The sequence below is a fragment of the Schistocerca cancellata genome, chromosome 1, assembly GCF_023864275.1.
Source record: "Schistocerca cancellata isolate TAMUIC-IGC-003103 chromosome 1, iqSchCanc2.1, whole genome shotgun sequence".
NCBI classification, from domain to species: Eukaryota; Metazoa; Arthropoda; class Insecta; order Orthoptera; family Acrididae; genus Schistocerca; species Schistocerca cancellata.
In genome coordinates, this window is record NC_064626.1 from 898,770,860 (window position 1) to 898,785,634 (window position 14,775).

A 14,775-nucleotide genomic window follows, 5' to 3' on the forward strand; every position below is an offset into this window, starting at 1 on the left:
CATTTTGATTACTAATCACAGACACTACTCCTAGACACTTAGGCTACTAGATTAATGGAAATCTTCCCCAACAGGAGGTGCAGTCAACAGTTTGGGTTGTAATCTTAAGTATACAGCTGAGATGCTTTGCATACTAAAGTGAAAACTGTGTCTCTATTTGAGTGATATGATAAATCCTGGATGAAGCATTCTGTGAAATGTGTTAATGCAGAACTGGTAAAATTGCTTATCTTTCAGGACAGTGCACCTAAAGCAAATAATATATTTATTCAGAAAATTTGAACAGCAAAAATGTTACGTGTAGTAGATACCTGTTTCTATAGTGAAAATCAGTTTCAGCGTTAACATGATTTACACAATACAACACATAATTGTAATTTTTGTGCAGGCATACATTCAATAAGTTCCCAACAGGCATAAAATAAGAAACTGAGAATGACTACAGAAGCAGCGGAAATGTGAAGGTTTAGTTTATTGGTAGGGACTGGACATTTACACAGTAATATTTCCTAAAATTTTTGTGCATATATCAACCAATAAATCAAAAATATATAGATTGGATTATAGAAGTCAATGTCTTGGTCCCTTGCAGCTTTATTGAAACTGATTATTCGTTTCAGCTTTGCAGCCATCATCAGATCTTAAAGTTAATGAGTAGATTTTTACTTGATGTTCTGAGTCTCACATATGGTGCAATTCTCATGACTCTCCTCGAGACAGAAAAAATCCTTTTCAAATTTGTTCGACATATACTGCACCACAGTATTATTCCATATGATTAAGTGTAACACATTAATCTAAAATGGATGATACTTAGTGTTTTAGTATTTAGGTATGGAGCTTATCTGCTTAATAAATATGTATTCAATTAATGTTACTACAATCATAATCAACTTTATTTTCTTTCTGTTATGATCGGCTGTTATCTATGTATACACGCAGAAGCTTACATACTGAGCAGAGAAGCCTAATACAAACATATCTTCATTGACAGCAATCTGTTTATTTGGCAAACCTGGATTAAAATTAATGACATTTGCTTTTCATAGATCAACTTGTAAATAGTCTTTCTCAAAATAAGGTCTTACACTTTCTGCAAAGTTCTATACCTCTCTACTCATAATAATAATATAATAATAATAATAATAATAATTTTATTGTTGTTCAGCTGATTACAGCAACAGACAAAGTCAAGAGCATATATTTCTACATAAACTACTATATCGATGTAAATTGGTTTACATAAAATAGGTACACGTTAGAATACAGTATTTTCATCTTCAAAGAATTCATCAATGGTGTAAAACAGATTGTTCACTAGTAGCTTGTATAATTTAGCTTTAAAGATATTTACAGGCAGTTCTTTAAAGTCAGCACTTAGTCTATTAAACATCCTTAGTCCAAGAACTAGGTAAGAGTTATGCGATTTTGGTAATCTATGATATGGTACGTCTACAGATGTTCTGTTTCTAGTATTATGGCTATGAATATCACTTCTCAACACAAAATTAGACACATTGTTTCTAATGTACATTAAAACATTGTAGATGAATAAGTTTACTACTGTAAGACACTGCAATTTAATAAACAGAGGTTTACAATGTTCTGTTTTATCAGAATCTGTTATTATTCTTATTACTTTCTTCTGTAAAAGTAAAATGTCATTTACATGACAGCTACTACCCCACAGTAAAATTCCATAAGAGATTATGCTTTGGAAGAAGGCAAAATATGCTGATCTCACATAGTCATTGGGAACATGTCTTTTTAAATTTCTAATTAGATAAATAACTCTTGAAAGCCTAGCCAATATACACTCCTGGAAATGGAAAAAAGAACACATTGACACTGGTGTGTCAGACCCACCATACTTGCTCCGGACACTGCGAGAGGGCTGTACAAGCAATGATCACACGCACGGCACAGCGGACACACCAGGAACCGCGGTGTTGGCCGTCGAATGGCGCTAGCTGCGCAGCATTTGTGCACCGCCACCGTCAGTGTCAGCCAGTTTGCCGTGGCATACGGAGCTCCATCGCAGTCTTTAACACTGGTAGCATGCCACGACAGCGTGGACGTGAACCGTATTTGCAGTTGACGGACTTTGAGCGAGGGCGTATAGTGGGCATGCGGGAGGCCGGGTGGATGTACCGCCGAATTGCTCAACACGTGGGGCATGAGGTCTCCACAGTACATCGATGTTGTCGCCAGTGGTCGGCGGAAGGTGCACGTGCCCGTCGACCTGGGACCGGACCGCAGCGACGCACGGATGCACGCCAAGACCGTAGGATCCTACGCAGTGCCGTAGGGGACCGCACCGCCACTTCCCAGCAATTAGGGACACTGTTGCTCCTGGGGTATCGGCGAGGACCATTCGCAACCGTCTCCATGAAGCTGGGCTACGGTCCCGCACACCGTTAGGCCGTCCTCCGCTCATGCCCCAACATCATGCAGCCCGCCTCCAGTGGTGTCATGACAGGCGTGAATGGAGGGACGAATGGAGACGTGTCATCTTCAGCGATGAGAGTCACTTCTGCCTTGGTGCCAATGATGGTCGTATGCGTGTTTGGCGCCGTGCAGGTGAGCGCCACAATCAGGACTGCATACGACCGAGGCACACAGGGCCAACACCTGGCATCATGGTGTGGGGAGCGATCTCCTACACTGGCCGTACACCACTGGTGATCGTCGAGGGGACACTGAATAGTGCACGGTACATCCAAACCGTCATCGAACCCATCGTTCTACCATTCCTAGACCGGCAAGGGAACTTGCTGTTCCAACAGGACAATGCACGTCCGCATGTATCCCGTGCCACCCAACGTGCTCTAGAAGGTGTAAGTCAACTATCCTGGCCAGCAAGATCTCCGGATCTGTCCCCCATTGAGCATGTTTGGGACTGGATGAAGCGTCGTCTCACGCGGTCTGCACGTCCAGCACGAACGCTGGTCCAACTGAGGTGCCAGGTGGAAATGGCATGGCAAGCCGTTCCACAGGACTACATCCAGCATCTCTACGATCGTCTCCATGGGAGAATAGCAGCCTGCATTGCTGCGAAAGGTGGATATACACTGTACTAGTGCCGACATTGTGCATGCTCTGTTGCCTGTGTCTATGTGCCTGTGGTTCTGTCAGTGTGATCATGTGATGTATCTGATCCCAGGAATGTGTCAATAAAGTTTCCCCTTCCTGGGACAATGAATTCATGGTGTTCTTATTTCAATTTCCAGGAGTGTATTTTTAATGTGTGGTTCCCACGTCAATTTATTGTCAATAGTAACACCTAAAAATTTAACAGTTTGTAATTCCTGGTATTAGGAATCTCTTTGAGGCTAAAGTAAAGTGTCTGGGTTTTGTTTTCATTTAGCAAGAAGCAATTAGCTTTGAACCATAATGAGGACTGAGCAAGGGTATTTTCGGTTAGTGTTTTCAGTGTACCTAGATCAGAGCTTTTATGTAGAAAAGTTGTGTCATCAGCATACAATATTGTATGAGAATTTATGAAAAAGGGCAGATCATCAATCATTAGTATAAACAGTAAAGGTCCAAGCACTGACCCTTGAGGCACTCCGTACCTAACATTAACCAAATTTGATTTCTCCCTACCAATGCCCACAACTTGTTGACGGTTCTCTAGAAAAGACCTGAACATATTTATACTGTTATCATCAAAACCATAGTAAACTAGCTTATTCAGCACAGTGTCATGCTCTACACAGTCAAAGGCTCTGCTCAGGTCACAAAATGTAGCCTGGGCATAGTCCCTAGCCTCGAACACATCTAGGACTAATTTTACGAGGGAGTCCATTGCATCCGTTGTGGATTTACCTTTGCTAAATCCAAATTGTTTATCGCTAATTACATTTAGTTTACCCAAATAGGCACTAACTTGCTCATACATAATCGTTTCTAAAATTTTTGAAAAAACTGGGGTTATGGATATAGGTCTGTAACTAGACGGACAGTTCTTTTCCCCTTTTTTGTATATGGGCACAACTCTAGAAATTTTTAGTATGTCAGGGAACTTACTTTCAACTAGGCATTTGTTAACACAAAAGGTTAAAGGATAAATCACACAATCAATAACATCTTTCAACAAATTACATGACATATCATAGTAATCAACACTAACTGAAGGTTTGAAATTTTTCACTATTTTTAGGATATTATTTGGGCTCACTTCTGTGAAAGTGAAGGTGCTTGGGGGAAGCTTTTCAAAGCAGCTGTCCATAATACTAAGTGCATTTTCAGGTGGTTTGATTATTGAACTACTAATTTCTTCAGTGGACTGAATGCAATATTTATTAAATTCTTCTGGCCTAATGGCAATTTCCTCTTTGTGTTTAGTGTGACGGAGAAAAACTTTGTGAATACAATATCAGCTGAAGAGTGTTGAATCCTAATAAAACATGTGCCCCAACTGAAATAAGTGAGGGCATGTCTAAACCTATCCATCCTCTCTCTGCTCACTGGTCTAGTAATCACAGTTTTAGATTCTGGTTTGGTGCAGTCTGAAGTTACATTATTAAGATTAAGATATACTGCATCATGGTCTGAGAAAGGGAAACTAATTACATCAGTGGACATACAAGTTCTCTTAATATTTGTAAATATATTGTCTAGACAGGATGAGCCTCTGGTAGGTTTGCAGTTAACATAGTACAGGTTAAATTGTCGAAGCACATTTTTGAGCTCTGTCACAGTTTTTCTGTCCTGCAGGACATCAAAACTTGAACTGATATCCCCTCCAATGACAACATTGTATTTTTTCCATTTCGGTATACATATGTACATTAAGAGTTCCTCAAGTTTCTCCAGAAAGATATGAGGGACACCACTAGGTGGCCTGTACACTACTACTACCATTAGCTTAAGGCTCTCAATTACTAGACCTGACATTTCAAAATGCATTTCATCACAAAGGGTATTGAGATCTATCCTGCCACAGTTTGGTGCAAGAGGTGTTTTTGCATATATTGCTACCCCACCACGTAAGTGCTGTTTTCTGCAATAGCAACTAAGTAGTGTGTAATCATCCAATACTCTGTACCCAAGCTCATCCTCTTTACAACAATGTTCACTTAAACATAGAACATCTATCACGTTTTCATTTGAAAATTCATTGACAATTAAGTTTTTATCTGCCATGCTCTGAATATTGAGGTAGCATATTTTAAACTCTAGTTTAGGCATTTCTTTTTTTACATATTCTCTTAGTTGACATGACCTACTGTTACTACATGAAAGTTGACCAGGTTGTATCCTTATGTTACTAGAACACCCAACCTTGTCTATGCATACAAGTTTTTTGTCATCTCAGTTGAAACATAATCCAAACACATTAGTGGTCTTTTTTCCTTCTCTAGCTCATCCAATACTATTCCGATAATTGTATCACTTAAAACACGTTTACCTAGATAACTGAAATGTTGACCATGCTTGGTATGCCATTCTCTGCTACAACTACTGGTGTTAATTAAGGAAACATTCTTAAAGTGCTTACAGATAGCTTTGTACTCCTTGTTTGTCTGCTCCACTTCCTTATTCACACATGACCACTGGGGCAAATCATGTCGATGTGGCACATTAACAACAATCACGTTGGTGTGGGTTAACATTCCGAGAGTCTTCTTCAGTGTTGAAGTAGCAATCTTCCTTTCGTTTCTGCTGACGTCGTTTACTCCGGCCATTACCACTACAAAGTCTCTGTCCGCTAGGACTGTGCTTTCTTTCTTGATTGATGTTGAAACATCTCGTAAACCAGCTCCTGATTGAACAGTACCTTCTATTTCAAACTCGTTAATCACATGAGGTCCACTTTCTGTTAACATAGCTGCTAATCCTCTGGCGTAACTGTCTGAATAAATCTTGATTTTACGTTTTTTATTATACCTTACTTGGCTGTTCGCTAAGTTTTGAGAGTCCTGCACCACCTTATCAGATGAGTGTGCTGATACAGTTTCTATGTCATCTGTGTTTTGAAGCAAATTATATTTGTTATTTAATGGTAACACAAAGTCCTGCCTATGTTTATTGTTAATATGTTTGTAAGTGCTCCCCTTCGATTTTACAGTTACCCATCTACTGCTAGGCCTGTTGTGAGCCTACTAAGTGTAGCTCCTACCTAGCAAATCTACATAGGTGCTACAAGGATCATACCCTCTATATTCATACAGACAGCCAAGCATCTCTGAACACTCTATCATACTCTGCAACAAGATCAACTCATTGTTGGTCTAACAACTAGCCATGGAAATTTCAGGGAACACAAGAACATCATGTATATAGAGAAATATACCCCTAAGTGCAGACTATGCACTGTGGAGGATGAAACCGTACCACATGTAATCTTCTAAAGCAATGCACTGGAAGTCAAAAGACACAAAATATTTGTGTAAATAATTTCTGAAGGGATTTTGTCCAACAAAAAACCAGTAAAAATTTCAATGAAAATAAGAAATTTTTGAAAGTATAATGTAACTGGATGGATAAAAAATATACTCACCAAGCAATGGCAGGAGGAAACATATACAAAGGTTAATTAATGTGCAAGCTTTCAGAGCCAGGGTTACTTATTCTAGCAGAATGGTTGAAGTGGAAGAGAGAGGGATGGAGGGAAGGTAGGGGTGAAATTTAGGAATTAGTCACCCAGAACCCCAGGTCAGAGGAGACTAACTGGGCAGGATGAGAAGAAAAGACTGATTGTTGGGGACTGCACCCTAGGAGATTTGAAAACCTGAAAACTTAAAGGTGGAATAAGGTAATAAGCAAGACAGAGAATGCCGACAAAACATTGTGCAAGGGTTAATAAGAGTGGAAAGCTAAGTGGATTGTATATGGTAGAGGTGGAGTGCAGGGAAAAATATACAGATCAGAAAATAAAATATACAGAAAACTAAAATGGAGTGAAGAAATCAATAGTTACTGAGAAGAAATACTGAGACTGAAGAAACGAAGATAAATTAATACCAAGTGGATGGTGAGCTTCAAGGACATGTTTTAACACCAGTCCCACCCTGTGAAGTTCTGAGAAACTGGTGTCTGAGGGAAGAATCCTCATGACATGTTGGTGAAACAGGCACCAAAGTCACGACTGTCATGTTAATGAGCATATGGCATTGGTGGCCGGGAGACCCCTCGCAGGGCGATTCGGCCGCCGCTCCACAAGTTCTTTAACGCCATTACGGCGACTTGCAAGTGAATGAGGATGAAATTATGATGAAAGACACACAACACCCAGCCATCTTGAGGCAGAGAAAAACCCTGACCCTGCCAGGAATCGAACCCTGGACCCCTGCGCAGTGTAGAGTATGTTTTGCAAAAGGATATTGAGTGTAGCTAGTATAAACCCTCCACATCCATTCCTCCTAACTGATAACTTGGAGGTAGTTCCAGTGTAAAAGGCCGAATAGAGCTTATATAACAGCTGGTACATGATGTGTTGTGTCACAGATGGCTCTCCTGTTGATCATATACTTTTTGCCAGTTACAGAGCTGGTATAGGTAGTGACAAAAGTGTGTGCTGGGCAAGTCTTATAGCAGGGATGGTCACAGGGGTAGGAATCATAGGGAAGGGAAATGAGTGCAAGGGGATTGAGCAGAAGGGGAGGGTGGTACCGAAAATCCATTCAAGATGTGGTAGGCAAAAAGTCAGACCAATGGACGTCATTTCAAGGCGCGATTTTAAAAAGTTGTAACCTTGTCCAAGTAGCTGATTGATACATTGAAGACTAGGATAATACTGAGTGACAACAAGTATATTTCTAAGCTGTTTTTGGAGGTATCAGATGCTATGGTATAAGTTTCAACACGGAAGTAACATAGATTCGTTGCTGCACTTTATAGAGATGGGCATCTTCAAATCCGTTACATATTTGTAGAAAGCAATATGAAATTAAACTGATTTTGTTGTAAGGCAGTGCAATGAGCAGAAGAAAAATAATTCAAATGATTTAGTGAACATTTGTTTGCACTTCGTCAGACAATTAACAGTCTCACAAATCCGGGGTGGCTGAGGCTGACATCAATTTGCAACAGAGAACAGTCGCCATGAAGTGTTCCAAATGGTGCCCATTTTTAATGACCAGTACTTGGAGCTGGCCAATTTGCCACGCCCTTACTATAGTCAGGCTATTAGAGGCTCATAACACATAAAATTGTGTAGGTTACCATTTAATAATTAGACTGATACATGTGCGGCCTGTGGTGCTAACCCACATTGTCAGCATAGGCTCCTCACCATAAACATTCGGCGGCCACTTGTCTACAGCTCTAGAAACTGAATTTGATTACCGAAGCAAAAAACTGCGTACACTTGTGACTAATAAATGAAAGTTCATCACCTCATTGTTCATGTTTCTGTGCGTGCAAGCAGTGGTAGCTATCACCCTGGGCAAAGTTCGACTGTCCCCCCTCCCGTGCCCCTTGCTAACATACAGCCCCTTTTGTTTAACCTCCCTGTTTATACAAATCAACACAACTTAACAATTATAAGGTACTTATTTCAATAATTCGTTATTGCATGCTACAATTTATAATGTGGAACAACACTGTCCAAAGTCACATTGCTTACAGTAGCAACAACGCGATTCCTTATCTATCGTTTCATTTTCGATCGATACAGATCCATTGCAAATGAAACAACAAACGTTAAATGCGTTCTTTGCACGTTCATTGCATTGGTACACTTGGCAAATTAGGAGTGGCTCCATGTAGTAGCCGCTCCATCTAATAGCCAAAAAAATAAGAAACAGTTTCACTGTTATGGGGCAAGAGTTGGTCATATGGAACTGCCGCTCAACACAGTCAGTCTGAATCTCCTACAATAGATCTCCTCCTCTTTCCCATTCTAGTGTATTACACTCTTCTCTTTTTCTGCTATTTCTACTGTTTCTTCTTTGGACCCTCTGAAACAATAATAGACCAAATATTTCTTGACTTACATAAACTAGACAATGTTGTAGAAGTGATTAACACTGGATTCGCTAATCATAAAGCACTAAAACTTAGTATAAATAATGTATTCTGTAAAAACTTTAGGCCAAGTGAGAAACACATCCACAGGAGATGTATTAATGAGGACAACATTAGGATTTTTAATTCCTTGTTAAAAAAGACAAGTTGGGATCTATATAAACATGATAGTATAGACATGAAGTTTGAGTCACTTCTAGCTCATTACAAACATAACTTTGAAAGTGCTTTTCCCCTTAAGAAAATGAAAGAAAACGCAAAATTAACACATGGATAACATAGGGCATAAGAAAATCTGGAGAGCAACTCAGAATGTTAAGTAAATCAGCAAGGCAAAATCCCGCTTTGAAACAACATGTTAAGTGTTATAGGAAATTATACAAGAAAGTAATTACTGCAGCAAAAAAAGTTTAATAATGATTCATATATCAGTTGAAATAATGGCAACAAAAAAAATGAAATCAGTTTGGAAAGTGATGAATAGTAACTTAGGAAGAAGTAAAGTAAGAAACAACATTGTTATTAAAACTGAGGACAAAACTAGAAATGATCCATTACACATTGCCAATATATTCAACTGTCATTTTACAAGTGTAGTTCAAAACCTCATACGAACCCAAAGTAGTACAGACATCAGTCATAACATCACAGTGGATCCCAAAACTATGTTTTTGTATCCTGTAATAGTACATGAGGTAGAAAATGCCATCAGCAAATTTAAAAATAAATTATCCTGTGGCAATGATGGTATTCCAGACAAAATCATTAAACACAGTACATATATTACTCCTCTTCTTGTAGATATAATTAATGCATCTTTCAGTACTGGCACTTTCCCTAGAAAGTGTAAACAATCAATTATAAAACCATTATATAAAAATGGGGTTCATTATGATGTAAAAAACTACAGATCTTTATCAATGTTATCTTGTTTTTAAAAAATTATAGAAAGAGTGGAATATTGGTCAATGAACAAAATGGCTTTCAAAAGAATAGATCATCTGAAACAGCTATATACAACTTCTTAAAACTTGTCCTAAATTCCATTGACAATAATGAAATAAATTGTGGGGTCTTTTTAGATTTATCAAAGGCCTTTGACATTATTGATCATAAACTGCTGCTCGAAAAACTTTGTTGCTATGGAGTCCGTGGTACTGCTCATGCATGGTTTAAGTCATACTTATCTGGCAGATGCCAGAAAGTAGAAATAGTTCATGATGGAAAGTCATACTTTTCTGGTTATAAGGAAGTTAGTTATGGGGTGTCCCAAGGTTTGGTGTTGGGACCCCTGTTGTTCTTGATCTTTATAAATGACTTGCCAAACTATTTAACACAAGCTGATTGTGTACTTTTTGCTGATGATACAACGCTCTTAATTAAAGCTCAGAATGAGACTGACCTAAACGGGAAAATTGAAACAACAACAGTTGAGGCAATTAAATGGTTCAGGGACAACAGTTTATTTGTGAATGAGAAAAAAACATTATGGATGAATTACAGACATGTTTCAAATAATGTGCAGCCCAATATAAGTGAAGCTAGGCCAACAGAATATACTACAAATACCAAATACAAAAAGGAATTTGGTTAGATGAGCATCTAAAGTGGGACAAGCATATAGATGTGCTCAATATAAAATTAAGCAAATGTTGCTATGTATTTAGAATGCTCAAAAATTGCTGCAGTGATCAAACAGTATTGTGTACATATTATGCATTTATGCATAGTCTTTTGCGATATGGTGTCATATTTTGGGGCAATTCAAGCCAGGCAAAACGCTCTTTTATTATTCAAAAACGAAGGATACGGATCATAAAAGGAGCTGCACCTAGCGATCCATGTAGGGAATTTTTCAAGGAATATAAAATCATGACTCTTCCATCCATTTACATCTATGAAAGTATATGCTTTCTGAAGTCTCACCCCCCAGTCTTCTTCTTTAAACAGTGAGTTCCATGACTATACAACAAGACAGAGTAATGACTTTCACAGAGAAGTGCATAAGAAAGCCCAGAACAACAAGAGTGCAATATACCACCCGAAATTTCTCTATAGTGCTCTTCCGTTAAAAATTTAAAGGATTCAGAAGCTCAGCAGTTTTAAAAGTGAACTCAAAAGAATGTTAATTAGTAATAGTTTTTACAGTGTTAGTGAATAGATGAATTCTTCAGAAAGATAGCGTGCCTTCACCTGTCTTATAAGTCACTCATATACAAACTTGTGTCGTGGGGTAGTCTCTTTTATACACACACAAAAATTAATTAATTTATCAATATAGAGTGTTATAATCATTGTTTCTTGTTGCTGTCCATTATACACATAATATATGTGACTTATTTGTGTCCTATATTGTTACAAATTTATATCGTGTAAGCTATAATTGTTTTTGCCTATATATTTAATTCAGATTGTTCACTGATATTTTTTACATAATATGTTGTTATTCATATTTTTTCTGTATGTAACATATGACAAATCCCGTATCATTGTACATGATAAAACGGGCGCTCAATAAATCAAATCAAATCAAATCAAATCTACCCTTTCGTTTTAGCCTCACTCGATTTTTCCCCCTATCATGAAACTGTGAGCCCACGCAAACGACGCCCAGGACTAGGGTTGGCAGTTATCGCTGAAGCAATCGGTTTTCGGTTATGCCGTTTTATTCATTTCCAGTTAAAACTGAAAATTAAAACCACTCAAAAAAACTGTTTCTGAATTAACTCATTTTCGGCTTTTCAGTGCTTCAGTAATAAAAGTAAAATTCGAAAAAAAGATTGAAAAAATTTAATGAAGGTGAAAGACTACGAGATTTCGATCGATAGTGTCTCCAGCCCCCCCCCCCCCCCCCCCCCCCCCATGAACCATGGCCATGGACCTTGCCGTTGGTGGGGAGGCTTGCGTGCCTCAGCGATACAGATAGCCGTACCGTAGGTACAACCACAACGGAGGGGTATCTGTTGAGAGGCCAGACAAACGTGTGGTTCCTGAAGAGGGGCAGCAGCCTTGTCAGTAGTTGCAAGGGCAACAGTCTGGATGATTGACTGATCTGGCCTTGTAACAATAACCAAAACGGCCTTGCTGTGCTGGTACTGCGAACGGCTGAAAGCAAGGGGAAACTACGGCCGTAATTTTTCCCGAGGGCATGCAGCTTTACTGTATGATTAAATGATGATGGCGTCCTCTTGGGTAAAATACTCCGGAGGTAAAATAGTCCCCCATTCGGATCTCCGGGCGGGGACTACTCAGGAGGATGTCGTTATCAGGAGCAAGAAAACTGGCGTTCTACGGATCGGAGCGTGGAATGTCAGATCCCTTAATCGGGCAGGTAGCTTAGAAAATTTGAAAAGGGAAATGGGTAGGTTAAAATTAGATATAGTGGGAATTAGTGAAGTTCGGTGGCAGGAGGAACAAGACTGCTGGTCAGGTGACTACAGGGTTATAAGCACAAAGTCAAATAGGGGTAATGCAGGAGTAGGTTTAATAATAAATAGGAAAATAGGAACGCGGGTAAGCTACTACAAACAGCATAGTGAACGCATTATTGTGGCCAAGATAGATACGAAGCCCACACCTACTACAGCAGTACAAGTTTATATGCCAACTAGCTCTGCTGATAACGAAGAAATTGAAGAAATGTATGATGAAATAAAAGAAATTATTCAGATAGTGAAGGGAGACGAAAATTTAATAGTCATGGGTGACTGGAATTCGATAGTAGGAAAAGGGAGAGAAGGAAATGTAGTAGGTGAATATGGATTGGGGCTAAGAAATGAAAGAGGAAGCCGCCTGGTAGAATTTTGCACAGAGCACAACATAATCATAGCTAACACTTGGTTTAAGAATCATGATAGAAGGTTGTATACATGGAAGAATCCTGGAGATACTAAAAGGTATCAGATAGATTATATAATGATAAGACAGAGATTTAGGAACCAGGTTTTAAATTGTAAGACATTTCCAGGGGCAGATGTGGACTCTGACCACAATCTATTGGTTATGACCAGTAGATTAAAACTGAAGAAACTACAAAAAGGTGGGAATTTAAGGAGATGGGACCTGGATAAACTGAAAGAACCAGAGGTTGTACAGAGTTTCAGGGAGAGCATAAGGGAACAATTGACAGGAATGGGGGAAAGAAATACAGTAGAAGAAGAATGGGTAGCTTTGAGGGATGAAGTAGTGAAGGCAGCAGAGGATCAAGTAGGTAAAAAGACAAGGGCTAGTAGAAATCCTTGGGTAACAGAAGAAATATTGAATTTAATTGATGAAGGGAGAAAATATAAAAATGCAGTAAATGAAGCAGGCAAAAAGGAATACAAACGTCTCAAAAATGAGATCGACAGGAAGTGCAAAATGGCTAAGCAGGAATGGCTGAGGACAAATGTAAGGATGTAGAGGCTTATCTCACTAGGGGTAAGATAGATACTGCCTACAGGAAAATTAAAGAGACCTTTGGAGAGAAGAGAACCACTTGTATGAACATCAAGAGCTCAGATGGAAACCCAGTTCTAAGCAAAGAAAGGTGGAAGGAGTATATAGAGGGTCTATACAAGGGCGATGTACTTGAGGACAATATTATGGAAATGGAAGAGGATGTAGATGAAGATGAAATGAGAGATACGATACTGCGTGAAGAGTTTGACAGAGCACTGAAAGACCTGAGTCGAAACAAGGCCCCCGGAGTAGACAACATTCCATTGGAACTACTGACGGCCTTGGGAGAGCCAGTCCTGACAAAACTCTGCCATCTGGTGAGCAAGATGTATGAAACAGGCGAAATACCCACAGACTTCAAGAACAATATAATAATTCCAATCCCAAAGAAAGCAGGTGTTGACAGATGTGAGAATTACCGAACAATCAGTTTAATAAGCCACAGCTGCAAAATACTAACACGAATTCTTTACAGACGAATGGAAAAACTAGTAGAAGCCGACCTCGGGGAAGATCAGTTTGGATTCCGTAGAAATACTGGAACACGTGAGGCAATACTGACCTTACGACTTATCTTAGAAGAAAGATTAAGGAAAGGCAAACCTACGTTTCTAACATTTGTAGACTTAGAGAAAGCTTTTGACAATGTTGACTGGAATACTCTCTTTCAAATTCTGAAGGTGGCAGGGGTAAAATACAGGGAGCGAAAGGCTATTTACAATTTGTACAGAAAGCAGATGGCAGTTATAAGAGTCGAGGGACATGAAAGGGAAGCAGTGGTTGGGAAGGGAGTAAGACAGGGTTGTAGCCTCTCCCCGGTGTTATTCAATCTGTATATTGAGCAAGCAGTGAAGGAAACAAAAGAAAAATTCGGAGTAGGTATTAAAATCCATGGAGAAGAAATAAAAACTTTGAGGTTCGCCGATGACATTGTAATTCCGTCAGAGACAGCAAAGGACTTGGAAGAGCAGTTGAACGGAATGGATGGTGTCTTGAAGGGAGGATACAAGATGAACATCAAAAAAAGCAAAACGAGGATAATGGAATGTAGTCGAATTAAGTCGGGTGATGTTGAGGGTATTAGATTAGGAAATGAGACACTTAAAGTAGTAAAGGAGTTTTGCTATTTGGGGAGCAAAATAACTGATGATGGTGGAAGTAGAGAGGATATAAAATGTAGACTGGCAATGGCAAGGAAAGCGTTTCTGAAGAAGAGAAAATTGTTAACATCAAGTATAGATTTAAGTGTCAGGAAGTCATTTCTGAAAGTATTTGTATGGAGTGTAGCCATGTATGGAAGTGAAACATGGACGGTAAATAGTTTGGACAAGAAGAGAATAGAAGCTTTCGAAATGTGGTGCT